Source organism: Alligator mississippiensis, chromosome 2, assembly GCF_030867095.1.
Source record: "Alligator mississippiensis isolate rAllMis1 chromosome 2, rAllMis1, whole genome shotgun sequence".
In the NCBI taxonomy this organism is placed as follows: domain Eukaryota; kingdom Metazoa; phylum Chordata; order Crocodylia; family Alligatoridae; genus Alligator; species Alligator mississippiensis.
The window spans coordinates 32,393,988-32,421,777 of NC_081825.1; the positions used below are offsets into that span (position 1 = coordinate 32,393,988).

The 27,790-nt window shown below is 44.8% G+C and overlaps 1 long non-coding RNA gene across 7 annotated transcripts in view; it reads right to left on the reverse strand.

Moving 5' to 3' along the window:
- LOC102576248 (uncharacterized) overlaps positions 1-27,790 on the reverse strand; it is a 137,757-nt gene that overhangs the window by 100,384 nt on the left and 9,583 nt on the right. For 3 of the 7 annotated variants that reach the window (XR_009459721.1, XR_009459722.1, XR_002087804.2), the window contains exons 3-4: positions 8,500-8,550; positions 5,226-8,049 (exon numbers count right to left, since the gene is read on the reverse strand). This is a non-coding gene — a long non-coding RNA (uncharacterized LOC102576248). Of the gene's footprint in view, positions 1-5,225; positions 8,050-8,499; positions 8,551-27,790 lie in introns of those variants that run through there. The other 4 variants (XR_009459725.1, XR_009459726.1, XR_009459724.1 and 1 more) reach the window with 4 other exon arrangements.

Consider the following 27,790-nt stretch of genomic DNA (forward strand, 5'->3'; position numbering starts at 1 on the left):
TATATTTTTATCAGGCTGTGCCAACAGGAACAGCACTGCTTGCTGGTACAGAAGTATGAGACTAAGGTCACTGAGAATATGTCTGTGTGGCATGAACCTTGTCTACTCATCACATAGAAAAAGCCCATATAAAATAATTAACATATTCAATAGTGGCTGCAAAGGCAACAATTTGTTGTATTCTATATCCCAGTTGATATAGGTGCCAGGCTGTATAAACTTCAGCCCATAAAACAAGCTAGGAGACTCTTCCTGTACTGTCAAAAGAAATTGAGTTTACTAGAAGAGGTAAAATTTGCATTGCTGTGAAGTAAATGTTTATGAGATTACTTGTTCAGTTGGAATGCCTTGCCATGTGGCTGTTGGAGTGTTTCATGAGGAAATTCCTCATGTGGCTGCTGGAAGACTTATGTAGGATAGGAAACAAGTAGTAAATTATTTTGATGGAGGTACCAGATTCTTAAGTGTGTCTTAGATTCTTCTGTGTACAACTGTATAAGGTAGACTGAAAAACACTGTGCTGTTTTCTGTTATGTATTGGATTGTACGAGTTAGGAATGAAATAAAATTGCCCTTGACTTTTAGGATGAGCTACATATATAACATCTGACAAAGAATGAGTCATACAGCCTAATGCCCAAATGTTGAAGTGACGTGCATGGTATAAGAACTTGCATAGAATAAGGCCATAGCATAGCACATATTTACTTGATTTGTTTGTTAGATTTCTTGTAGAATTCCCAGTCCCCTGAGTACCGAAAAATGTAGTTCCTGTTGTTGTACCTAAGGATACAGCTGATTCAGATGTGTGATGTTCACCCATTAAAAAACTACCACTTAACACATATCCACATGCCTAGAAGTAGGTTTTCAAACATGTGCAATGTGCATGCCACAGAAGATTAGATCTATCCCATATATTTTGTTGATTATATTGTGTTAGTCATTGGTAAGATCTGGGCTATGTGCAACCTAAATTTGCCTCTCAGGTTCTCCACCCCTTGATCAAAAGACCAGCCTATCTCCTGTGAGCCTAACTTGCAGCCACTACACACAGACTTCTGGAAAATGGGCACTTCAGATAACTGGATATATATTCTGATAAACAAAACTGTTTTAAGGCCTTTTCATGAAAAATAGTATCAATCAAACCCACTATCACATAGTTGTTTTGGCTGGACTTAGCTTCTATTAAGGTTTGATTTTTTTCTTCTCAATGCACCTACTATCCAAAAATAATTTTTGCTTACGCATGTTAAGTTGCATATGGCAGCAGTGTCATAATTTATTTCTCTGTTGATTTTAGTCATTGCAAAGATGAGCAGGCCCAGACGAAGGTTTTAAAGCATGCAGTTTGGCCCATCTCTGGTTATTACACTGAAATTGCATTAAGGAATCAGATAACAGCATACGACTAAACTAAATCCATTGCTTCACTCAAGGTACAGTTGTGCAATATTATGCTGAGTATTAAGAAAAAAAAGTTACATTGGAAAATAAATTATGCAATTAAATGTGCAGAGATTTAGACTTTAAAAAAATATTTCAATACAACATATAGATAATATACTTCCTCAATTCTTTTGCTCTTTATTGACAGTATCTTTCAAATGGCAGAAAGGTAATGTGTTAAGGAACTGTAAAGGTAAGCTGCTTTTCATGAATTATACATTTCTTGTATCTGCACAATTCAGCAAAAAGTAGAGGGCTCAGTGGAGTCAGATGGAGAGAGGATGATAGATAGGACCTAGTTCAGAGATTTTTGCTTCTAGATTATCAGTTCAAATCCAATTCAGGTAACCAGCAGTAAATAGTTACTATATAATGGATGATCAATGATCCATGGGAAATGAGTTGGGGAGAAATCTATCTAGTTTCCAATGAGCATTGGAGCCTCTGCTGACAGCTTCAATAAAGAGGCCAAGGAGGGTAAGCATAGAGATGGAGGTACCCTTGACAGCATAAATGTTGCCCCAGCCAAACCAGGACTGAGGTCCATAGACAAGAAAGAATGGAGAATCTCATGCTGCCCTTGCCCATAGGAACTCATTTTATGAACAAATATAGCACTTCAGTCCCCAGAGTTTTCTTTCAATACTTGTTATATATGCTAATAAATCACACCAAAACAAGAAGAGTCTACCATTAAATTAAATAACATAGTGGGAAAATTTGCTCTCAGTTATGAGTATACAACTCCCAAGTCAAGGTAATAGGAAATGTGCACACTACTCATAAACAGAATTTGACCTGATGTTTGCAAAACTTTTAAAAACAAGTCTAGACTTGAAGTGGTTTGGTTTTATGTCTGCTAATTGGCAGCAGATTACGACAGTAATCAAGAAATACATGCTACACTGAGGTAAAATGTGTTCCTTTAATCCTCCTTACCTCTGATACTTTTATTTTGTAATGAAGAAAGGATAGAGAATTTTTTTTCTTTCAAATTTGTATTTCAAACCGTACTAAACTTTAGTACCAGTTAAATTAAACTATTATAGATCTTATCCTAATTCAACAGACCAATAGAAATAGCTTTGTTAAACCATTATATCTGATGTGAACATATATCTTAAACTGATGAGGATAATTCTGAAAGAGCAAGCCCTGTTTTTCTTTTACAGGTGCTACAGCTGAGGCATTACCCAGTAATACATAATTAGACCTCAGTTTCTTTGAGGTTCCACAACATTTTTCGGGCATTACAACTGATAGTAATGTTCTCAGCACGATCATAATAGTTATCAATAGATGAGGTATGTAACATAACATTAGTATAATAATTCTTTTATCTCCATTAATACATAGTGCAAAATCAAGAGCTAAAGAGTGTTGAGAGCCAACCTCAAATAAAACATCTATTCTTACAGCACTGTTTGCTCTCTGACTTGGCTTCTTTACATGTTGATAAAGCATTAAGAATTTGAAATAAATAGATAAGAATAAAAATACAAACTATGTATGACAAAGAGAAAATGTTTGTAAGCCCTCCCTGATTATATACTTTTCTTAAAATAAGCACCTGTACCATCTCATCCTTTCCCACTAAGGTCCTGGGGGTGTTTGAGAAAAGCGTACAGGAAAGCAGTTCAAGTGGAAGTGCAAAGGTAAGCATATCTAAAAATGCCAAGCCATCAGTGAACAAACCAGCTAAATGCAATCTAACAGAATATCTTGTATTATCTGTGTTTGGACATGTGGATGTTTCCTTTGTGTGTAGTTGGGGTTTTTTTTAAAGAAAATGAGTTTTCAGGTCCTGTAATAAAAAAGCTGCCTTGATTGAACTGATTTAGCTTTGAACAGGGGTCTACTCTTGTCAGAACCAAATAGGCCCAAAAGCAATGAATCTATTTCTGAAAGGGAAGAGTAATTTGATATTTCACTGTTCACACAGGAGACTGTACATTTTAACTATATTTATAAAGTTAGAGAAATACCATGACCCAAGTATGGATGCAGTTATATTATATCAGTATTAAGACAGAGATACTAATACAGCTATTCTTGTGCAAGATTGAGAATAACTGTACTGGTATGAGGCACCTTTATTCAAGTATTAGCCTACATTACGGATAGCATCAGCGTAACTATTTTAGTAAAAATAAACTAACCCCTTAAATAACATACCATTAAAAACTGTGTTTAGACTGGGCCAAGTAATAGTGTAACAATGAGCAGCAATTTTCCTGAGATTTAGATGGCATGTCAACTGGCATTCCCAGCCAAAGGCTGCCAACCTTATGAACCTGAACAAAGGTGAAAGAGAAATGGGAAGATGCCTTGCTAGAAGGTAGCAGAGAGAAGTATTCTTCTATTTTTTCAATAGGAAAACCATGTGTTAAATGCAGGAGAGAAAGGGCGCGTCCACACATGCAAGCACATGTGCTTGCAGCAGCTTAAATAGAAGCGGTGTAAATTTGAGCTGGGGCTTTTTGCTTCAGTGCACGTACTCGGACATGCACTTTGGTGTGGAGCAAATTGTGCCGCTTAGGGCAAAATAACTCTGCCTGGCTCCTCCTGGATCTGCAACCAGGGGGAGCTAGAGCCTGAGGCCAGCACCTGTGCTGTCCCCAGCAGTATAAAAAGCTGTCCTATCCTGGCCCCAGCAGTATAAAAAGCCACCCTGGTAAGTAGTTCAGGGCTACTAGCTCTCAAGAGCTTCTGGACCTCAGCCAATTGGTACCTGTGGACACTACCCATTGTACCAGCTGGACTGCTGAACCAGCCCTGAGAGTTCCCTGCACCCTCTACCCACTGCAGCAGTCTGAAAGTGGGGGATGCTGCCTGGCTGTGACCTGCTGTGCACCTGCCAGTCCCAGATGGGGACTGCACAGACAGTAGAGGCATCTGCCCCTCTGGGCCAACTGCCAGTGGACTGTGGCTGCAGGGTTGGCCTCTGTGCCTTATTGCCATGTGTGCCCCCTGTCCAGCCATCTGGCCAGCTATCACCCAGAAGATGTTCCAAGTGTGGTGGCCTGCTTTGAACTGTCAAAGCATGTCCTCCTGACCCCTTTTGGCCAGGAGGCCAGCCACAGCCAGCTGGGTCCAAGGTGCTGGCTCTGAGCAAGCAGAGTCCTGCCACTGGCCCCCCAGAAGGAATTCTAGTGTTTCCTATAAGAAAACTGAAAAATGCCTGATAAAAAACATCCCAAAGTCACTCTGTAAAATAGCCCCAAATCCATGTTCCTCCACAAGTAAAACAAAAGACCACTATAAAGAGAGAGATCAAGACAGAGACGGCAATCAGTTGGACAATGTTTTATTGATATATCTTACAGTGTTAAAGCAAATCTCTTATCATAATAATAAATGGAACTCTAAAAACATATTTCATTAATAAATACATACTTAACTGCCCTCCCACAGGGGCGATGGCCCCCACAAAAGGGGTTCAGCCCCCCAACAGGGGCTTGGTACCCACACAAGGGGGTTGGTCCCCCAACAGGGGATTCAGCCACCACACAAGGGTATCAGCCCCCCAACAGGCGGTTTGGCTCCCACACAAGGGGTTCAGCCCCCCAACAGGGGATTCAGCCCCCACACAAGGGGTACAGCCTCCCAACGGGGGCCAAATGGCCCCCACAGGGGCTACCACCCGCCTGCGAGGTCCACATGACCCACCCCAACCCCCAATTGCTGTCCCGCCTGGACCCATCCCCCACCAGATGCTGCATCCCCCCCAATGGCTGCCCCACCCAGCCCCACCCATGAACTTGCACCCCCAGGCCCCCATGGCTACCCTCACAACCCAGGGCACTATCACTTTTTTAAAAAACCCAGAAAAAAAACAGCAAAAAAATGAAAAAAAAACACCTCTGCTTACCTTAGAAGCAGGGGTGGAGGGGCTCCAGAGCCTCCTGACAGAGCCCCCCAGGCAGCACAGGACAGCAGGAGTGCAGCATGGCCCGGGCTGGGGCTGCTGGGGCTGTCCCCCTTCCCAGCACTGTGCGGGCGGGGCCCCAGTCAGCTAGACACAGCAAGAGGGCAGGTAAGTACCAGTTTTTGTTTGTTTTTGTTTTTTAAAACTATGGGATGGGGGGCAGGGATGAGGAAGCTTGGGGGGAGGGGGCTGGCCACAGCAGGGGTCAGGGGCCTCAGGGGAGTTGACGGGGGAGGGGCTGGCCTCGCCAGGGTTTGGAGGACTTGGGGGGGCTGGCAGGGGGACGGGCTGGCCGTAACAGGGGTCGGGGGCCTCGGGGGGCCTGGTGGGGGAAAGGGCCAGCCACGGCAGGGGTCAGGGGCCTTGGGGGAGCTGACAGGGGGAGGGGCTGGCCGTAACAGGAGGAAGGGGCCTCGAGGGGTCTGGTGGGGGGAGGGGCCAGCTGCAGCAGGGGGCAGGAGTATCGTAGGGGCTGGCAAGGGGAGCGGCTGGCCATGGCAGGGAGCGGGAGTCCTGGGGGGCTGGTGGGGGGAGAGGCTAGCCTTGCCAGGGGTCAGGGGCCTCAGGGGGGCTGGCAGGGATACGGGCCGGCCAGGGCAGGGCTCAGGGGTCTGGGGGAGTGGGCAGGGCCATTGGGGGTCCACCCCATGGTCCCCTCCCCCCTCCTCCAGCCCCCTGACCCCTTACTCACCAGCACCGGAGCCCTAGCGCTGAAACACGTGGCTTGGCTGGCCAAGTGTTTCAGCACCAGGGCGAGGGGCCTACTATAGAGATGCTCTGGGAGCCAAAGCATCTATGTAGAGGACCCAGCTTCCATTTGCCTCAGGGCATGGTCTGGGACCGTGCCCTGCTCCACTTTTTAAAACTTCGATTTGTTTAGACCCTTGGATATCCAGGGGTCTAATTTTCTCCCTGTGCTGCAAACTTGAAGCATGGGGAACATTTTTTCATTCCCACACATGCCTGTTGCCCCACCTCAAAGGGGTTTGAGGCAGGGCAAGAGGCATGTGCCCGCTCGTGTTGATGCGCTCAAGGAGAACAAATAAGCTAAGGACAGACATTATACATAAACTGGTTTAAATGATCAGAAACTGGTTTAAACCTGTAACCGAAAAGACATTCAGTGAACATAAACCAGTTTGAAAATGGCTTAAACCAGTTTGAGATAAACCTGGTTGAATGTAGTATCAGACTTAACTGATTTGGCTCAAACTGGTTTATGCAATGCCTGTCCCAGACCCCTCCCTGGTTTAACTTAAAACAGAGTCTCCCAGCATCCCAGATGCTTTGCAGCCCTGGGTGGCACTCTCAGCTCTGCCATGCCACTCTGCCTGGCTGCCCCTTGTCCCAACGCCCCCCTCACAACTCCCTGCTCAAGCAAGGATTCCCCCCCTCCCCTCTCCCAAAGTATGGACCGTAGCCAGCATGTGGTATGCTAGCTAATGATGGACTTACGGGTTTTTGGAGTTAATCAACATGTAGCTGGTAATGTCCCTCTATTTCTTCCTTGGAAAACGTTGTTTAAGGTGAGCTTGAACTAATGAGAGAGGCTTTTGTTTTCTTGAGTTAGGGGTGATAAACACTGTGTTATCAACTCCCTGCTGGGCTGGTCAGAAAGGGGCATCTAATCAGAGCATCCTGTTGGGGCCTGGCCACACCACCCCCTCAGCTCAGCATTGTGGAATGGAAAGGAGGGCTGCTGTAGCCCCCCTGGCTTCTGGCCTGAGCCACTGCAGGCATGTGCCTGCATTTCTTCAGTCCAGAGAGGATTTCTGTGCAGTTACAAACCAGTTCAGCTTAGCCAGGTTAGACTAACCTGCAAAGATTGAATCAATGCAGGCTCAGGCTTTTTGAATGTTTGTCCCTAGCCCTAGACTCTCTGCGCTTGCCTAGAGCACATCAGCAGTGGGTCCCCGGGGGGTAGGAGGGGAGAGACAGGTTGGGGACAAGGACTGAACAAATCCCTTCCATTCAAATCCTCTGATGTACTCCAGAACCAGAATTTCACCAGTAAGGCCTGCTCCAGACTCATCCCCAACATCTGTCAGACCCACTGGAGATGAAGGGCTCCATCTAAACTCCAAGGTATATCAATCATTTGCTTTCATAGACTGCATCATTGATCTATGAACTGCTCTCTAGCCAAGCTAGAAGAAAAGGCCAGTCTAGAGCAGGAAATGAAACAAATAAGCCTCTTCATGAATTAATTGCTGGCACCTACATTCTTTGCTTTCATTACCAGGGTAGAGAGTTTCCTGCAATCCTTCTGGCTTGGAAAATATTGTGGAATTTAGAAATTACCTTGAAATGTCATTATAATAGTGTAGCAATCAATACTTGGACTTGTTTATCCTTTTTGTCCCTTTTCTCTTATTGTATATGCTACACAAGAGTGGCTTAAACCAATTTACAACACAGACTCCTCAGGACTCCTTTTTGTAAAAGCTATTTTAATTCACATATTCTGTTAATTGGTGGAAGTCTATAAGTGAACTTGATTCTGATAAAAAAATGACTTCTGTCAATTTTGCTTAACTAAATCTCTAATTTTAGATAAATACTCATTTTACTTACTTTGAAATAACAGTTTTCAGCAACAAACTTGGCAACACCAGTATGAAGAAGAAGAAAGAAGGATGATCCTGTTGCTGCCTGGGAGTGGGCAGGAGCTGGTGGGAGAAGAGAGATCTTGCTGAGAATGGCAATCCAGAGTCACTGCTCTACGAAGCTAGAGTGGCCACAGAGGGGGTGGAGACGTGACAGCTCCAGATGGAAAAAAGACCGACACGGCATGGAGCAGGGAGAAGATAGAAGAACCTGACAGCTGGAGAGATAGAGAGCTGGCAAGTGGTGCAGTGAGCAATTAAGAAGAATTACAAGGTTCAGAGACTGAATCCAGTCGAGGACTCATCGAGGGAAGAGAGCGAAAAGACTGAAAAAGTTCTGGGGGAAAGCAAGAACTCCGCAGAAACATGTAAAGCTTTTCTTTTAATTTGTTTTTATTAAGAAAACAACAGGAATGAAAGTGAAGTAAAATTTATTAAACTTTACAGAAGAAAAAAAAAGATTTTGAGTTCCAGAGGCAGATAGTTGAAAACTAGTCTTGCTTTGTTGCTGACCTTAATTTTGATAGATACAGGACTTTGTATTTGTCTGTGTTGTGAGATTGTCTGAAAGAAACAAGAAGAGAAGAATTCAAACTACAAAAAAAGAAAAACATAATAAATTGTGTTGTGTAATAAAAATAATAAATGATACTTAATAGAAAATACTGTATCGCTGTGAGTTTTTGGAATGAGAATGGCGAAATTTAGAAGAGGATTTCCAGAGTTCAGTGCTGAAAGATAAATCAACATTATCTGGTGATATATATAGTGTTGCTAAAATTACATCCCTCCTGAAACATAATTTTCCATCAAGATGTGGCAGGTGAGAATAGGGATCACCACAAAAATCAACCGGTTATAAGAATCTTATTCGTAATTGGAAATTAATCTGGAAATTGACTGGAGACCTATACCTTTATACAAATATGATTAGACTCACAACTTCACAACCAGTTTAGCTACATATGCTTGTGGCAGAGCACCTCAGGCCAGTTACCACCCTGGTGGAAGGCAAGTATGGGCACCTAAACCCCAGCCCCGACCTTCAGGTGGGTCATTTAACATCGGAGGCAGTTGGGGCCAGGCATGGCTGTGGCCACCTGAGCCCATGTGGGGTGCAAGACCCCAGAGAGTGGAGAGTGGGGCCAGGCATGGCTGCAGCCACCTGAGCCCATGGGGGAGTGTAAGACCTCGAGGAGTGAGAGTGGTGGGCCAGACACACTGGTGAGTGGCACCTGAGCCTTCAGGGTGTGTGTTTGACCCCAGGCCCCAGCATAGGGGGTGAAGTACGTGCCTCAGGGGATGCGGAGGCATAGAGCAGGGTGCAGTGGGGCACCTAATGGCCTGCACTAGAGTGGCAGTTGGGAGACCCAGAGAGCCTAGCAAAGGGGATGGAGCCTAGCGAAGAGGCAAGAAGCCCAGAGGCTAGGAGCCCCAACTGTTTGTGTGGGGCAAGGAACACAGTGAGAGTGAGGGGCTTGGAGCCCAATGAGAGAGACCAAAGTTAGGGGCCGGGATATGGTTACAACATGTGAATGCCGAGAGGGCTGAGTAATGAGGCCCTGTGAATAGGGGACCTGAGATGAGGCCCTGTGAGGAGAGGGCATGAAGTGGGACCCGGTGAGCAGGGGGCCTGAGGGTAGGCCCTGTGAACATGGGGGCCAGGTTAGCTTCAGGTAAGCCTTCAGGCACCTGAGGCCACAGGTGGGCCGGAGGCTGATTGGGTGGGGCAGCTGAGTAAGTGCCACGGGTAGAAAACAGGGCACGTCAGGAGCACCTAATTCAAAGCAACTGGGTGAATGACCTGGTGAGAGATTAGAGGCAGAGGCACTCCAGTGATCTGCTAACCACCCAGCGCTTCCTCGGATGAGGGCTGCAGGCAAGGCCCAAGAGGCCGCGTGCTGGCTAGCCAGAGAGTGCAAGGAAACAAGCCCCAGGACCCTCCAGGCGAGGGCAGGGTATGCCCCTGGAAAAAGGAGGGGAGGTATGAAAGTGGCCCCACAAGGGGGCAGTATGAGAGAGACCGTGTGAGTGGCGGTGGAGTGAGAGAGGCCTCAGTGAGAGGGAGGTGGTATGAGTGTGGCCCATGATAGGGCAGGAAGTGAGAGGCCTAACACTGGGATGAGTTGAGCCCAGCCTCAGGCCAGAGCAGAGCTCAGTTGTTAGGAACATCTGCGAGGCTTGGGGTGCAATATAGGGGTGGCTGGAGCTGCACACATAAGCCCAGGAGAACAGGGCATATGAAGGGCAGCCTCCTGCCTAATTAAGACCTTAATATTTAAACAAGGCATAGCAGGTGAGAAAGGTGGGCGGCATGCCCAGAGGCAGGTAGGAGACTAGCACTGTGAGTAGTCAGGGAGTTTCCATGTTGCCACAATGCTTAAAACATGGTTTTATGGAAACCAGGAAAATGACAAGTATAGCGGAGCCCTTACTTAGATATGTCTCAACACTGTTCCTTTAATTCTTTCTTCTTCCAAGAGTAGACCTTCGCTATCAAAAATTCTACAATTCTGGAAAAATTATGGAACATCACTTCATAATGCTTTTCCTTAACTGCATTATAGTAGACTATGTTTATAATCTGTCTAGATATAAGTATTTTAAAGAACTCTGACTTCAAATATGTCAGTAAAGCATCTAATACACTACTGCCCTTTAGGGTCGGATTTTCAAAAACAGTGCTAAGGTCCACAGAATGTTGGCTTCAGTGGAAGTAAAGTTAAGCCAAAGATAAAGAATTTTTTGAAAATCACACCTTATATATTTAAAATGGGCATTTAAGATATTAACATGGTTCTCATGACCAAATGATATATGTTCTAGTACCATTATAACTGAAGTTATTCCTCCACAATGAAAACATATCTCCTAGATGTATAATACAAGATTCCCCAGCATTCCACTCATATATCTTAGCCAGAATTTACAAATGTACACCATGCCATAATATGCTCTATCTTGCTGAAAATTCAGGCTGCCTGTTCCACTGCAGTGTTGGGTCTTTCCGGGTCTTTTTCCTGCCTCCAAGAAGCAGAAAGAGGATTCTGAGGATGACAGCCAAGTAGCTCAAGAGCTACTTGCTCTTCTGAAGAGGACTCAAGGAACAAGAAGCAAGTGTTGCTGCACATTTCACAGAACTTGAGTGGAGAATAGGGAGTAGGGTATTTATGAGCTACTGCACTCTGCCCACGCTCACTAGGTTCCTCCTCCATTCTGGTGAAAAATTACAAACTTCAGATGTCCAATCCCACTTCCTCAATACATCCATCAGCATATGGACAGTTTGGCCCTCAGAGGCCTCCTTCCTGTCTTTTTAAGGGAGGGGAAAGAGGGTAAGAGCAGGGAGACAGCTAGCAGCTGAAGACTTTTTTGGCACAAGGAGGGGAGCACCACTCATATGTAGGTTATTAAACAATGACAAGATAACTACATTCAGTCACAACTGATCTAGGTTGGATTCAAACTGTTGAGCCAGAGGCAAAAGATTCTATATTTCATTTCCCATCTAGTCTTCTCACATCTCATTTATTTTAAAAGTTTAATCAGAAGTTCATAAAGCTCAGAAATAAATGTTTCAAATAAAAATAAAGTGTAAAGTACCTGCAGGTAAGTTCTTTTAAAACTCATGGCTCACCCAAGTTTCATTATTAACAAGGAGTTTAGTAGTTTCTTTATTCTGCAAATGTTATAGTGGTAAAATGTAACTTTCATTACCTGGCTGTTGCTTTAGGGATGTAACATTTACTGAAAATAAATATAAGATTCCCTATACAAAGAAAAAAGACTATATTCAGCATCAATTGAAATCTGTAGCCCCTTGTGGATTTTCTGGGTACATAGCAGCACTACAACATTCTTACCTCCGCTGCAAAAATTGTGCCTAATTTCTGGGGTAGTTATAAAAATAATGAATACAAAACTGGGAAATCAGACTAAATTAGGTGGACATACTTTACTGCTGGTTTGAGAAATCAGTTTCATTCTTTCAGACCAAACAGCAAGAAGTCTCACAATCTGATTATAACTGTAGACAAGTCATAAGCTCATCCTCCTGCTCAGTGCAAACAATTACGATGTCATAGGGATCACGGAGACCTGGTGGGAACCATGACTGGACCACGGGGATAGATGGCTATACCCTGTACAGGAGGGATCGTGTAGAGAAAAGGGGCGGGGGTGTAGCTCTCTATGTTAAGGAAAGCTACGCGTCCCTGCTAGCCGATATTGGCAACCAGGGTGGACGGCTGGAGACCCTCTGGGTTAAAATCCGTGGGGAACACGGCACAGGGGACACAATGGTGGGAGTCTATTACAGACCTCCCACCCAAAGTCCTGAGCTAGACCAGGAGTTTGCCCAGGAACTGGCTGAGGCAGCTTGCTCCAGGACCATGGTTGTCATGGGTGACTTCAATTACCCAGACATCTCGTGGGAGGATCGCTCAGCAAAATCTGAGCGGTCGCAGAGCTTCCTCTCGTGCGTGGATGACCTCTACCTGACTCAAGAAGTCTATGGGCCAACGAGAGGCAAAGCGCTGCTCAACCTGGTGCTGGCTACTGGGGAGGACCTAGTTGGCGACCTAGTGATCGATGGGAAGCTGGGTGACAGCGACCACGAGCTGATCACCTTCGCCATCCGCCAAAAAGCTGGCAAGTCGGTCAGCAACATGCAAGTCCTTGACTTCAGGAAAGCCGACTTTGACAAGCTCAGGAGGCTTGTCAGTGAGGCCCTAAGGGACTGTGACCGCAGGGAGAGGGGAGTTCAAGAAGAGTGGTTGCTCCTCAAGGGAGCGATCCTCAATGCACAAACTAAGTCTATTCCATCTCGGAGGAAAGGCAGCAAGAGGGCACAGCAGCCCCCCTGGCTCTCCAGGGACCTAGCAGACCTCCTGAGGCTAAAAAGAAAGGCCTACAGAGGATGGAGGATGGGAGTCACCTCCAAGGAGGATTATTCTGCACTGGTCCGGTCCTGTAGGGAGCAGACCAGGAAAGCCAAGGCTGCAACTGAACTCCAGCTAGCTTTGAGCATCAAGGACAATAAAAAGTCCTTTTTCAGATATGTGGGGAACCGGAGGAAAAGCAGGGGCAACGTTGGACCCCTGCTGAACCAGATGGGGCAACTGACAACTGACGCCCAGGAAAAAGCCAACCTATTAAATAGGTACTTTGCGTCGGTCTTTCATCAGCCCCATGGGACGCTCGTGCCTGCTACAGGGCCGGGAAGTCCAGGTGAGGGTGATCCCCTGCCCTCCATTAATGCTGACTTTGTGAAGGAACATCTTGAGAAGCTGGATACCTTCAAGTCAGCCGGTCCTGACAATCTTCACCCCAGGGTACTCAAGGAGCTGGCGAGCATCATAGCCCAGCCTCTAGCGCGGATCTTTGAAAACTCTTGGCGCTCTGGTGTAGTGCCCGAAGACTGGAAGAAGGCCAACGTGGTGCCTATCTTCAAGAAAGGGAGGAAAGTGGATCCGGCTAACTATAGGCCCATCAGCCTGACTTCTATCCCGGGGAAGATCTTAGAAAGGTTTATTAAGGAGGCCATCCTTAATGGACTGGCCAACGCCAACATCTTAAGGGATAGCCAGCACGGGTTTGTTGCGGGTAGGTCTTGCTTGACCAATCTCATTTCCTTCTACGACCAGGTGACCTATCACCTGGACAAGGGAGATGAGATTGATGTCATATATCTTGACTTCAAAAAAGCCTTCGATCTGGTGTCCCATGATCGTCTCTTGGAGAAACTGGCCAATTGTCGCCTTGGGTCCCCCACGATCCACTGGCTGGAAAATTGGCTCCGGGGTCGGACCCAGAGGGTAGTAATTGATGGAAGTCACTCATCGTGGTGTCCTGTGACCAGTGGGGTCCCCCAGGGCTCTCTCTTTGGACCCATACTGTTCAACATCTTCATTAACGATGTGGACACTGGAGTCAGAAGCGGACTGGCCAAGTTCGCCGATGACACCAAACTTTGGGGCAAAGCATCCACACCAGAAGACAGGCGGGTGATCCAGGCTGACCTGGACAGGCTCAGCAAGTGGGCGGATGAGAATCTGATGGTGTTCAACGCCGATAAATGCAAGGTTCTCCACCTTGGGAAGAAAAACCCGCAGCATCCTTATAGGCTCGGCAGTGCTATGTTGGTTAGCACTATGGAAGAAAGAGACTTGGGGGTCATCATTGACCACAAGATGAACATAAGCCTGCAATGCGATGCTGCGGCTAGTAAAGTGACCAAAACGCTGGCTTGCATCCATAGATGCTTCTCAAGCAAATCCCGGGACGTCATTCTCCCCCTGTACTCGGCCTTAGTGAGGCCGCAGCTGGAGTACTGCGTCCAGTTTTGGGCTCCACAATTCAAAAAGGATGTGGAGAAGCTTGAGAGAGTCCAGAGAAGAGCCACGCGCATGATCAGGGGTCAGGGAAGCAGACTCTACGATGACAGGCTGAGAGCCCTGGGGCTCTTTAGCCTGGAAAAGCGCAGGCTCAGGGGTGATCTGATGGCCACCTACAAGTTTATCAGGGGTGACCACCAGTATCTAGGGGAACGTTTGTTCACCACAGTGCCCCAAGGGATGACGAGGACGAATGGTCACAAACTGCTACAAGATCGTTTCAGGCTGGACATAAGGAAGAATTTCTTTACTGTCCGAGCCCCCAAGGTCTGGAACAGCCTGCCGCCGGAGGTTGTTCAAGCGCCTTCATTGAACACCTTCAAGATGAAACTGGATGCTTATCTTGCTGGGATCCTATGACCCCAGCTGACGTCCTGCCCTTTGGGCGGGGGGCTGGACTCGATGATCTTCCGAGGTCCCTTCCAGCCCTAATGTCTATGAAATCTATGAAATCTATAATTAAATTTGGGTTAAATTTTCAGCACTAAGCAGGAAAATGATCAAATCTCATTTAGCATAAAAGAATCTCATTAAAATATATTAACCTTATTTTTAATAACTATATATTCTTTATAGCATCACAACAACCCTTTTTGTCCCCAGAATAATTTTCACTCTCTTCAGTAGAGTGGACATTGGTATGACACTGTCTCCTTTCACTCTATGCATTGGCCCCACTTTTTTTATGTACAGTTCAACTTTTTATCTCCTCTTTCAAAGAAATTCAATATTCTACAGTTGCCCTATTTTCTCCTATAAGTGTCTTCTGTACTTCACCCAGTCTTCACCATGATTGCTCCCTTTGCATTCATATACCTTCTTCCACAAAATTTTTTGCAGTTATGTGGGTATCCCATAGGCCTGTGCGAAATGGCTAGTATTTGCTTCGGATTCGGTCGATTCGGGGGACAGAGATTCAATCTGGTGATTCGAATCACTGTCCCAAAATGATTCGGTCGGATTAGCCAAATCTCCGAATCACAGAGACCCCATCCCCCGCCCACTCTCACAACCCCGGCAATGGCTGCCCTGCCCAGCCCCAGCTCTAGCCCTTTAAAAACAAAAAACATAAAAAGCCCTGACTCACTGGCTACTGCCCAGTGGGAGGGGTGATTCCTGCTGCCCCCCACTACCCCATGCTGTGTGGGGGGCTCTGTACAAACCCCGCAAAGCCCCTTGGCTAGTGCAGCAGCCAATGAGTCTGGGGTTTTTGTTGTTGCTTTTTTTCTTGAGGGGCTGGGAGCTGGGGTGGGCAGAACAGCCATAGGGGGGCTGGGAGAGTGGGTGGGGGTTGGGGGGCTTGTGGCAGAGCCCTCTATGTGGCATGGAGCAGTGAGAGGCAGTGGGAATCACCCCCTCACCTGGCAGCGCCCGGTAAGTGGGGTTTTTTTTTTAAAGAGTCGCGAGCTGGGGCGGACTGAACAGCCATGGGAGGGGCTGGGGGAGCGGGTGGGGGTCAGGGGTGCTTAGGGGGCCTGGGGGAGCAGGTAGGGGATGGGGCCTGGCAGGGGTCCCCCCATGGTCCCCTCCCCCCACTCCAGTCTCTCCTCCCCTGCCCCCTACTTACCAGCTGTGAGTCTAATCTAGCTCCCTGCTGCAGCGGGTGGGGACTGTCTGAATCACAAAAGCTCTCCAAATCATTTCTGAATCAATTCGGAGAGCTTCAAATTGATTCAGACCTTTTAATTGGTCCCCTGATTCGATTTGGATTCAGAGATTCAGTCACCAAAGCAGGCCGAATCTCCTCCAAATCAAATCAACACCCAAAGCTTCACACACCCCTAGTATCCTGGGGTTGACCTTTCTTCAAACTGGTTCTAAAAACCATCTATTCCATAATACCTACTAAAGATCATATTCACCTCTCAGTTCATACCCTTAGATTGAGTTTCTCAGGATACAGTTGCATTTCTGTTTTATGCTTAACTTGTTCTAAGCACAGTTTATACCTAATGCAGGGTATAATCAGGTTATACCACAGTTTATACCACATGCATTTTATAGTCAATGTAGGGTTGTTATTGCACAGTCATTTAGTATTTGTTTTAGCATTACTGTGCAGTCCCAGTGGCGCATGGGTCATTTCCAACCCTACTGTGCAGTAGCAACGAGCCCACTGATGCTATGGCAATATAGCGTCTCATGTAGATGAGCCCACATGGTACAATTTACAAGTAGTGTATATACTTCTCTTACATTGCATAGTAATTTTATTTTATATATCATCTCTTATTCAGACTGCATCCCCAAATTATTTAGAGTATTCAGAGTTAAAGGTAACAAGCAGTAATAATAAAAGGTTCATCCAAGCCTAGAGGCCCCTTCAGGCTTGTGTAGTTAAGATGCACCATTTTCTGTACCCACTAGCACACAAAGGAGTGATGCAGCTAGCATCACATCTGCATACCTTTTACCTTCTAGCTTTATTGACCAAGCACTCACTTAGCTGGATTGACTCTGGAGGGAGGCTTCAACATAAATGTTAAGCCTGGATCAAAACCTTATCACTGGACCCACAGCGTGATCCTTACCATTTTGCTCCAATAGCCCTACTGCAGGCAGGCAGCATGTAGTGTAAATGATTATATAATTTTAAAAATCATATTCAACACACTATGAGCTCACAAACAAGATTATAATGTGAAAAGAGTTTAATATTGTGTACTTAAATACAGTGTTTTAATAATAAAACCAATAGCTAACATGGAGCAAAATTAACAGATTTTAGCTGAGATTTTCAGTGGAGCCTAGCAGAGTTACATGCTTAATTTTCATGATATTTCAATAGGATATGACTGCTTAATGTCCTTGGGCCTTTTTAAAAATCTACATAACTAGAATTTGGAATGCTCCCTCCTGATCATACTGTGTATATTATAAGAGATGGATTGAAGCTTGAACAACCCTGAATTAACCAAACACAAAGATTTACATTCCTAGAGGTGACTTTCAAATTAAACTTGGGGTCTTCATCCTGCCATTAGAGTGCATGGTGTATTGATTTCAGAAAGTAGTTTCCAGAAAAAAAATAAAACCTCCATTTTCATCAACCAGAGGGCCCCTTTAAAATATAGGACCAAGAGGTACCATAGTTTATTTGTCTATATGCATAAACACACACACATTTCCAATACATAAAATGCTATAAACTGGTAGATGTAAAGAGTTTGTCATCAGTTTCCTTGATAACACCTGTTTTACTTTTCCCAAGTTTGTGTATGTTAGCAGTGGAAACAACAGTTCTACTGATACAGGGAATACAAATTCCAATTCTTCATTTTTGTCTGCAGTCACTGTAAATTGATAACTACTGATATTTCACACAGGTCAAGTGTGCAAATGCATATCACAGTCAAGAATCTTGTTGCAAATTTTGAAGGAAAGTGGAATGCTTAGCAAGGAATTTTGTATTAAAGCAATTCTTTGAGAAACACTGAATTTAACTGAGAAAACACTAACACTTATATTACTCGAGAGGCTATTACTCCAATTCAAATTGATCTAGTTCAGTTTATTGAGTCCATACATGTATTCCCAGTAAAGATAGAGATATTCCTGCACATAAGTAACTTTAATAGAGGACTTGGTGTGATAAGGTACAGGTAAGGTGAATTCTATACTTCTATTTCTCAGTGCTGAACACTTTTGGCTTTGTAAGGCCAGACAGATAAATCAAAGGAGAGTGCTATAATATGTACCTAGTTGATCTCTTTTATTCAGTTCTTTTGGCACATCTATTTCTTAAGCTATCTGTATATATATCCTGTACAAGCACAGAGAACCGTACCAAGAGGTCAGTCGCCCTTTATGTATGCATGTTAGTCTACACATACAAGTGCTTATTCTGCTTGCACACAACAGCTAGCAGTTGAAAATGTGGCCTTCCCTGGCTCTAACAAATTACAAGGTATGGATGATGGGTGGAGGCCTTTTTGTCTTCACACTCTCAAGAAGAAAACAGGTTAATGTTTGGGAGGGCCAACAGTGGCTCACTTATTTCCACCCAGCAGGATTACAGTGACTGACTGCTGACACCCTCCACTTTATTGTTGTGAGCCACATTGTGGTAAGGTAAGTAATCATGTCCCCACCTCTGAACAACAGAGTTGTGTAAGACTAGAGGTACATGAAACCTTCTTTCAGAGAGCAGGATCACAAGGGAGAATCCTGATAGACCGGTCTACCCAACAGGAGTCAGTGATACTCAGCCTTGCTTTCTGCAACCCCATGAAATCCCTCTTTTCTCTTTTCATTTAGCCTCGGTTATAGTTACACTGGTCTCAGAAATAAAGTATCTGATAAAATTACTAAGGAAACCTTACTATTTTCCCATCATTGAGGGCTTATTAGGTTCTCTTTCCATTTAAAGGATTTTTTTTTTTAAACAGAAGTTGAAAGAACAACACAGGAAGAAGTCCGAATTTATAAACATTATTAAAAGTATAACAAAGGCTTTGTTAACTATCACACACAGAGCCAATAAACAGACATTTGAGTAGTGTGTGTAGAAGCTCTGTAGTCCCATAAAGAAGTGGAATCAACTAAGTTTAAAAAAGAAAAAGTGCTGGAGTCTCATTTTTTTACTGTAGCAGAATTAAGTGTGCCACATCTTCATAAATGTATAGAGCTTAAAGCCAAAGGAACCACCAGATCGCATAGTTTAACCTTCTTCATATATCACAGGCTATTAAATGTTACCCCTATACTACAGCCTAATATCTTGGATTAAGCTAAACCATTTAATTCCTTGGGAGACTATTATGTGTTACAGGTAGAGAAGAGGAGAAACCAAGGGTGTTTATACATATACTCCAGGAGGCAGGGGAGGGAGACTTTAATTAGATCGGCTCCAAGAGCTGCTCTAATCAAAGCACCCAGGGCGTCATGTGTATCAGCAACTTCACACTGAAAAATGGTGGTGGGGGTGCTTTAACTAAAGCTTGTTGAACAAGCTTTAAATAAAGTGCCCCTGCCACCATTTTTCAATGTGGGGATGCTGATACACATAACACTGGAGTTGCTGGAGTATGGTAATTACAGCACATCAGGGCAGCCTTGATGCACATGTATAGGTGCCCCAAGGTGCTACCAATGCTGTGGGCCCTTGCAATGATAGATAATTGATTCAGTAAGATACACCTAGATGTATAGTGCAACCCACACTTCTTGCTGCAGAGGAAGGTAAAAGAACCTTAAGGTTCCTGCCAATCTAATCTCTGAGGAAACTACAGACTCTCCCTATGCCTGAAGAAGGGCACCTGCGCCCAAAAACTTGCAAAGAACAATTTTTCCAACTACTCAGTTGGTCTAATAAAAGATATTACATTTACCAAATAACATTGTGTTCCCAACCACAAGACATACAGGCCAACTATCGAAGAGTGAGGATTCTTTGTACCATCTCATTACTAATCCAGCCTATGCTGTGCTCACCTTTAAATGCTTTCGATGAAGGCAGTAGCAGAAGTAAGAGAGGGCAACCAGTACACGAGCCCCACTCATTGACTTGAGGGGGAAGGGAACACATAAATAGCAAGTATGGCCACTGCTCTCCTGGCCACTGTGGCACCGCTGGCTATAGCTATTTCCCCATGCACCACTACCTAGTTATGCCTCTGGATGGATGGTAGAAAAATACATATTTTCTGGCTAAAATTTATCTGCCCAATTATCCACTGAAGAAAAATTTCCTTTCTGACCCATGTTGGCACCTTACCTAAGCCCTGAAGTATTAAAATTTTTGTCAGTCTTAACCCAGAGCTGCATGTGTTTTGAACACGTTGAGGGCAATATAGGACTTTGTATTCTTTGTCATAGCCTATAAAAAAAAGGAATGAACTGAGGAATTCATAGATAGACAAAAAGACACCAAGGCTAAAGATTTCATTACAACCGGACAAACAGACATTTCATGTGAAGGCCATTGGATCACTCCCAGAAACTGGAATTAAACATATCCAGTGTCACCAACCAGTCCCTGAATCTTGTCAAAAATGGACAAGTTTATTTGACAAGAACTATCATCCACAAAGTCAAGCCAAATAGTGTTACTTTATTATTACCGTCCTGCTCGTTGTTGATAAAGTCTTAAATCAACTATTCTATTTTATTACCGCAGATTCACATCAGGCAGACCAAATCCCTGTTCCCTTTTTTGTCATTTTGCCTTTCTTAAATATTGGAATGACATTGAAAATTCTACAGCCCTTTGCAATTTTCCCAGTTTTCCTAGAATGGTAGTCAGGTCATTCATTTGAGAATCTTGGGTGTAAGCCCTCCAGAAGATAGATCTTCTAGTCCTGCTCTGTTACAGATGGCAAATATTCCAGTTTCTCTACATCATTCACTCTGGTTGAATCCGTCTTCCTAAGAATTTCTACATACAGAAAAGAAATATCTATTGACATATTTCACTTTTTCTGTACCATTACTTACAATTTTACCATTGGGTCGAGAAATGGGCCTATACAGGCAGTCCTCGGACTTACAACACAATTGGTTCCTGAAAACTGCATCCTAAGTCAAAACATCGTAACTCAGAACCAGTTTTCCCATAGAAGCAATGTTATAAATGGGGGACTGGTTCCTTTATGACACTCAATACAGCTGCATCCAGCTGGTAAGTCTGTTGTGGTAGAAGGGGAGAGGGGAGAGAAGAGGCATGGGGGGGCAGATCAACACCACCACAGTGGGGGAGGGAGTGAGGCTGGGGCTGGGCCAGGGACTAGGGCAGGCGTGGGATGGAGCTGCAGTTCATCAGGGGCACAGGAAGGGAGGGGCCCCACAGCTGCACACCAGTGGTCTGGGAGCTGCTTGTCTGGCGGCTCATCTGGCAGCTTCTGCTGATGCTCCTGCCACTCATCTGGGAGGGCATGGGGGGCACATGTGCCCTTGGATCTGTGCAAGGCAGGGTGGTCAGGGCCAGGGCTGCACTAGGCTGCACTCCAGGTGGGCTGTGGTAGCTACTGGGGGCTACAGTGAATTTTCAGGTGATTGGAGCCTCCCCATAGCCCCCGCTCCTCTGCCCACCCCGAATGCAACCTGCCTCACCCCGACCCCAGGGCACACACCCCTCCCGTGCCCTCCCACCACTCGCCCAGCCAGGGTGGGGTGGGTGTGAGACAGAGCCATGGCTTGTCCAGGGGGCAGAGCGGGGGGGCTCCCACCGCTGTGCACTGCTTGTCTGGAGGCAGCACAGCAGCTGTCCCATACCCATCCTGCTCCAGCTAGGCGAGCAGTGGGAGGGCATAGCCCCCACTCCTAGCACCACCACCACTCTCCTGGAGCACAGCCTGGTGCAGCCTCGGCCCTGCCCACCCTACACAGATCCAGGGGCACATGTGCCCCCCATGCCCTCCCAGGCGAGTGGCGGGAGCAGTGGAAGGAGCTGCCAGATGAGCTGCCAGACAAGCAGGCCTATCCCTATGAAAGCCATATCTTGCTGCTCCTCCTGCCCTTCTTCCCTAGGACTCTTCATTGTCTGTCCTAATACTTCTCTTAAATATGGCCAATCAATTCTTAATAGCATGGGACACGGTAAAGTATCTGCTAATCCCACAGCTAATTCTTCAATATGGCCCATAACAGTCACTCCTAAAATTCTTCCCTCATATGTGTAGGATGCCCCATGAATGCAGCCATACTCACTGAGGTCTCTGGCTCTCTGGCCTATGCAGAAATCAAATCAGTATTTACCATGATCTATAATTGCAGGGATTATAAAGTCTCCGATTTGACATCCACTATCAATTTGGACTTTTTCCAGGCTACAGTCCATTTTTTCCTCATGGAGAAAATCCCATAGCTGATCTCCTGCTCCTTTTTGGGAACAAACCCTGGCAGTATGTCTTTTATTTCCAGATCTGAAGCATACTACTTCTTTTGGCTCCCAATTTCTGTATTCCCTATTCATTATTTTTGGAGTTTCAAGTTTACCTCCCCACTTTACTTGAAGAAAGATATGGACCAATTGGAAAGAGTTCAGAGGAGAGCAGCAGAAATTATCAGAAGTCTAAGAAACATGACCTATGAAGAAAGACTGAAATAAATGTTTAGTCTAGAAAACAAACAGTGAGAGAAGACAAGATAACAGTCTTCAAATATGTAAAAGGTTGCTGTAAAGAAAAAGAAGGTAATATTTCTCCCATGTCCATTAGGGATTGAAAATAAGTAATTAAGTTTTGAGATTAAGGTTAGGGGAAAAAAACCTTTCTAAATGGAAAGCTAGTTAAGCACTGGAATAGGAAGCTTGGGGAATCTCCATCATTTTAGGTTTTTAAGACCAGTGTAGGCAAGTATCTTTTAGAATGGTATAAGACAGAGGTCATCAAACTATGGCCTGTGGACAGGATCCAGCCTGCATAGCCAGTGGATCTGGCCTACAGAGTGGGGTTTGGGAGTATTCAGTGGCAGGGCGTTTTGCCCAGGCTCTTGGTAACCCAAGGAGGTTCTTAGGCTAGGGACAAAAATGACACATATACCTGTGTCAATGATCAGAAATTGGTTCAAATCTGTAACACAACAGAAGTTCAGTGCACATAAGCCACTTTCAAAATGGCCAGAACCAGATTAAGATAAACCTGGATGGATGTAGTATCAGACTTAACTGATTTAGGTTAAATCAGTTTATTGAACTTTTGTCCCAGATTCCCTCCAGATTCAACTTAACTCACAGTCTCCCAGCACCCCAGGATGTTTTGCACCTCTCCTGCAAATCCCCCTTCACAGGGTGGGCTGGGCTAGCCTTGGCCCAAGCTGTCTGCTCCAGCCGAGCAAGGAGCTGTGCTCTAGCAGCCCCCAGCTTCTGGCCTGGGCTGCTGCAGGCATGTGGCTGCATTTCTGGAATCAAAAGTGAATGTCTGTTCACTTGCTTATTGATTCAATCTACATGGCTTAGACTAACCTGGGAAGATTGAATCCATTCAGCCTTGGGTCTTTTGACTGTCTGTACTTAGGCCTTAGAGTCTAATAACAAACACAAGGATAGATTTGATGACAGCTGTGAGTCTCTGTGTGAAACAGTAACACCACCACAGAAGCAAACAAAGAAGGAAGAAGAAGTCTGAGAAACACTTACAGTGTGACTCTGAAAAAAGCTGAGGAAAAGTTATCCTTGGAAATGTGCACAAAAGGAACTGCCTTCTGTAGCTTGATACCTACCATGTTTGGGGGAACAGAACTTCATCTACTTTTTATAATTAAGCAAGATTACCCCAAATAAATACCTGCATCCAACAAAAAATTATCCGAATGGAAACAATGTGCTGTCAAAGAAAATGAGCCAACATTTACATTATTAACCATATTTACCGATATTAACTAATAAATAATTTATAACAGCTTAAAGTCCTTAGAGATGTTTAAGTAGGAGACGACTATATTCTGCCATTTCAGAGGTTTATGTACTAGGATTGCGTGGACTCGAATGGGTCAGTTTGGCAGCTGAACAGAAAAATACATAAATGGGAAGGGGGGGGGGGTTACATTGTTTTTTGCTGGAAAGAAAAAAAACAAACCTTTTTATTTTGGGTTGAATTAACCCAAATTGGCCCCAAGTATACATCACCAGCTCCCAGGAAAGTATCTAGAGACCTTGGTTAGAGCAAGCTATAAGGTATTCTGGGGTGTCTCCTTGAATCTTTCATGTTGATTTGGCTCCACTTTTATACAATACATTTAAATATTTGTCAGAAAACTGGAACTCCAGCTGTCCCTCCTCCCAGATCACTGCCCTGTTATACTGTAGTATTTCTCCCTCTCTTTCTCTCTCTGTATTTTATACGTAGCAGAATGGGATCTAAAGGAGAGGTTAGGAGCAAGCTATCTCAGAGTATCTTAAACCTCAGGGCTTAGCCGTTTCTCTTGAGGTCTGGGAGAGCCAAGTTTCAATCTATTCTCCTGTGGTTCAGAGCCAGGACCTGAAACTTCCCTCTTCCCCCCTGCCACACACACACATTCTCTCTCTCTCTCCCTCCCACTCCCCAACCCTGTGAGACCACTGTACTACTGGGGGGAACATAAATGAAAACCCTCCCCCAAACATACCAGAACTACATGTTTAAGCAAACAAGCTATTCATCAAATGAAAAGAAAAGAAAAATATTGGCTCAGTTCTCGCCTGTCCTTTATGGACTGCTACATTTTTGCATCTAGTTTCTACCATATCACTTGATGTAAGTTTAATTGTATGGACTTAATTTTAGCAGTGATTCAAAGCTGCCATCCAATAAATACTGATCTGTAAGTAGGAGCTACCTTGTTTCAGTAAAAGACAAATGTCTATTCACTATCAGGGATCCTGGTTTTTTCTGATAAAAAAAAAATCCCCAATTTTCAGATTAAAAAAAGTAACCCAATATCCACATTGTCCCATGATTAAAATGAAACACCACTAATGGGAAAATATGGATTTGAGTTACTTTTTTAAATCTGAAAATCAGGGATTTTTTTTAAATCAGAGAGAGCCGGGATCTCTGCTCACTGTGTTAATTTTGATTCTGAATTTGGGAGTGGTATTTAAACTACATGTATTCCTTTCCTACTTGTGTAGCCTTGTCGTTTCAAAATAGTAACAGCTATTGCAAGACAATAAACCGATTTAAAATACATTGGAAGAATCAAGACATCTTTTTTTTTTAATACCTGGAGGTTTTTAAAATTAGATTATATAAAATCTAGGTAATTGGGTGCTAACAATTGCTCAACTTCATTGTTATATTTGGTTAGATTAGAATCTAAGTATCAAAATGAAGAGACAGTAGCAATAGTTGTTTTCTGAGACAGTTTTCTTGGAACAGCTGTTTAGTCTAGTCAGAGATCACAGGGAAGTAGTAGATTTGTGGTACTGTTCTTAGACTGTTTTAAACTGGAAGAGAAGTTGACAGATTTAGAATTTAGAATTTAATAGAAAAATAACATATCAGTCTTCCCTTTTATTATTCACAGTTTAGAAAGGAATACCATCATATAAGGGTGATGGGAATTTTATATCAAATATAATTTTTCCTGTTATAGATTATTTAGAATTAGAACAGATGGTGGGAAGACAAGGCATAAGAGATTCAACATCTCGCTGACATTCAGAATATGCATGGTTTTTTCAATGCCACCAAAGCCACCTATGGTCTAAGCACTCAGGAACCAACACTCTTGAAACCTAAGGCTGGAGGAGACTGATCAAGGAAAGGGGAGCTATCAACGCCCATTGTAAGGAGCATTTTGAAGACCTTCTCAATCAAGACTCTGTAGTTGATGAGAATGTTCTCAACTTCATCCCACAACTCCCAGTCAGACATGATCTCAGAATCCCTCAAACCCTTGACAATGTAAGGAAAACCATCAAGCAGATGAAGAACAAGGCATCTGGAGCTGATGGAATCCCCACAGATATCTTCAAGGAAGAGGGAGAGGAGCTCACATCACGATTCCATGTCCTCGTCTTAAAGATATGGAATGATGAGAAAATCCCAGATGATCTCACGAACATCATGATTGTGACAATCTTCAAGAAAGGAGACATTACTTTTCTGCTCCTTGACAGTATGCGAGTGGTAGTTCTCAGTAATGGATCTATCGCAGATCCTTTTGAAGTTAAGATAGGAGTTAAGGAAGGCTGCATCATCACTTCAACACTCTTCCTGATATTCCTTAACCACGATGCTTCACCTGACCACCAACAAGTTTCCATTTTAAGTGGAGCTATGCTGTTTAATTTAGTCAACTCTGAACCAAAAACAAGACTACCCCAACTGCAATCTTCGAGGTCCAGTAGACTGATGATGCTGTAGTGCGTGCTCACTCAGAACCAGACCTTCAGGCAATCGTCAACATCTTTACCAAGGTATACAAAAAAATGGGACTGATGCTTCATGTTTAGAAGACAAAGGACCTCCATCAACAAGCTCTTAAGGAGTAGTCCCCAGGTCTGGTAATTCAGATTCAGGATGAAAGTCTGGAGAATGTTGAATATTTTCCATACCTCAGATGCCATCTTTTGCAGAAGGCTGATATTGATGACAAAATCCGACATCAGTTCAAATGTACAAGTGCAGCTTTTAGATGCCTGAGGAAATGCATGTTTGAAGATCTTGACATAAGATCTGAAACCAAGCTCATGATTTATCAAGAAGCTGTGATTCCCACCCTATTGTATGGAGCTGAGATGCAGACAACATACAGGAGTGTAGCAGGGCACTATGGCGCCTGCTATTTGTAGAGCCAGAGTAACTACGCAGGTGCTGGTTGCTAGGGTAACCGGAGGGAGCTAGTGACTCACAACTGCCTGGTCAGCTGACCAGAAGGGCAGGGCCTGGTTCCTATATAAATCACAGGCCAGAGGTCCAGGAGGCAGTTCCTTGCTGGCAGCCAAGGGGGAAGGAGCCCTGCTGGAATGACCAAAAGAGAAGTAGCCAGACTGCAGGTATGGCCTGAGATTTGGGGACAGCTGAAGCAACTCTGGTGTGGCGAGATGAGGTTAGAGCCAGATGGCTTAGATTTTATGTTATAGCCCAGGGGCTTGTGTTTTGTTTTGCTGTTTGTTACCGGTGGCTTGGGAGAGGCTATATGGGGATGGAGGAGGCCTCAGAAGGGGACTCACGGTAGTGTGGGGATTCCAGTGCGGGCACAGCATTCAGGGTGCACCAACCCCAGCCCCAGAGAGGGGGCAGCAGTGGAGAAGCCCCAGAGGGGGGGCAGCAGTGGAGGAGCCCCAGAGAGAGAGGGCAGTGTCAAGAAGCCCCAGGGAGGGTGCAGTGCCAGACAGGGCTGCGGAAAGCCCGAGTACCAGTGAAGGCACAGAGTGAGGCAGGGCTGCGGAGGGCCCAGTGAGGACGAGGGGGCCAGATTACAAAAAGACCCGGACAACAACAGCGGTACCATCGGTGAGGCATGGGCTGCGGTGTAGGGGAGGAAACGGAGCTGCAGATAGCGCCCCTTGGCATCAGGGCAGTAAAAGGGCAGCCTCCCGCTACTTAACATCAATTAATCAATTAACAACAAGGCATGGCAGGCGAGAAGGTGGGCAGTTGGCCCAGGAACAGGTGTGCGGGCCACATTTAGATTGGCCCAGAGCAGGCACCTGTTACAAGGAGACACCTCAATTCATTGTAGAAGTACCATCAACACTGCCTGCATAAAATTCTTGGAATCCAGTGGGAAGGTAGATGCACCAACATTAGTGTCCTCTCACAAATAAACACCATGACAACCTAGGCAATGATCATCCAACATCAACTTCGATAGGCCGGCCATGCCATTCAGATGTTCAACTCCACACTGCCTAAACAGGTTTTATTATCTTAGCTCAATCAAGGCATATGCTTAGAGGGCAAAGTGCTTCAAGGATATCCTCAAGGCCCATTTGAAAAAAATGCAACTTCAACATCAATTTGTGGGAGACTATAACCCAGGAC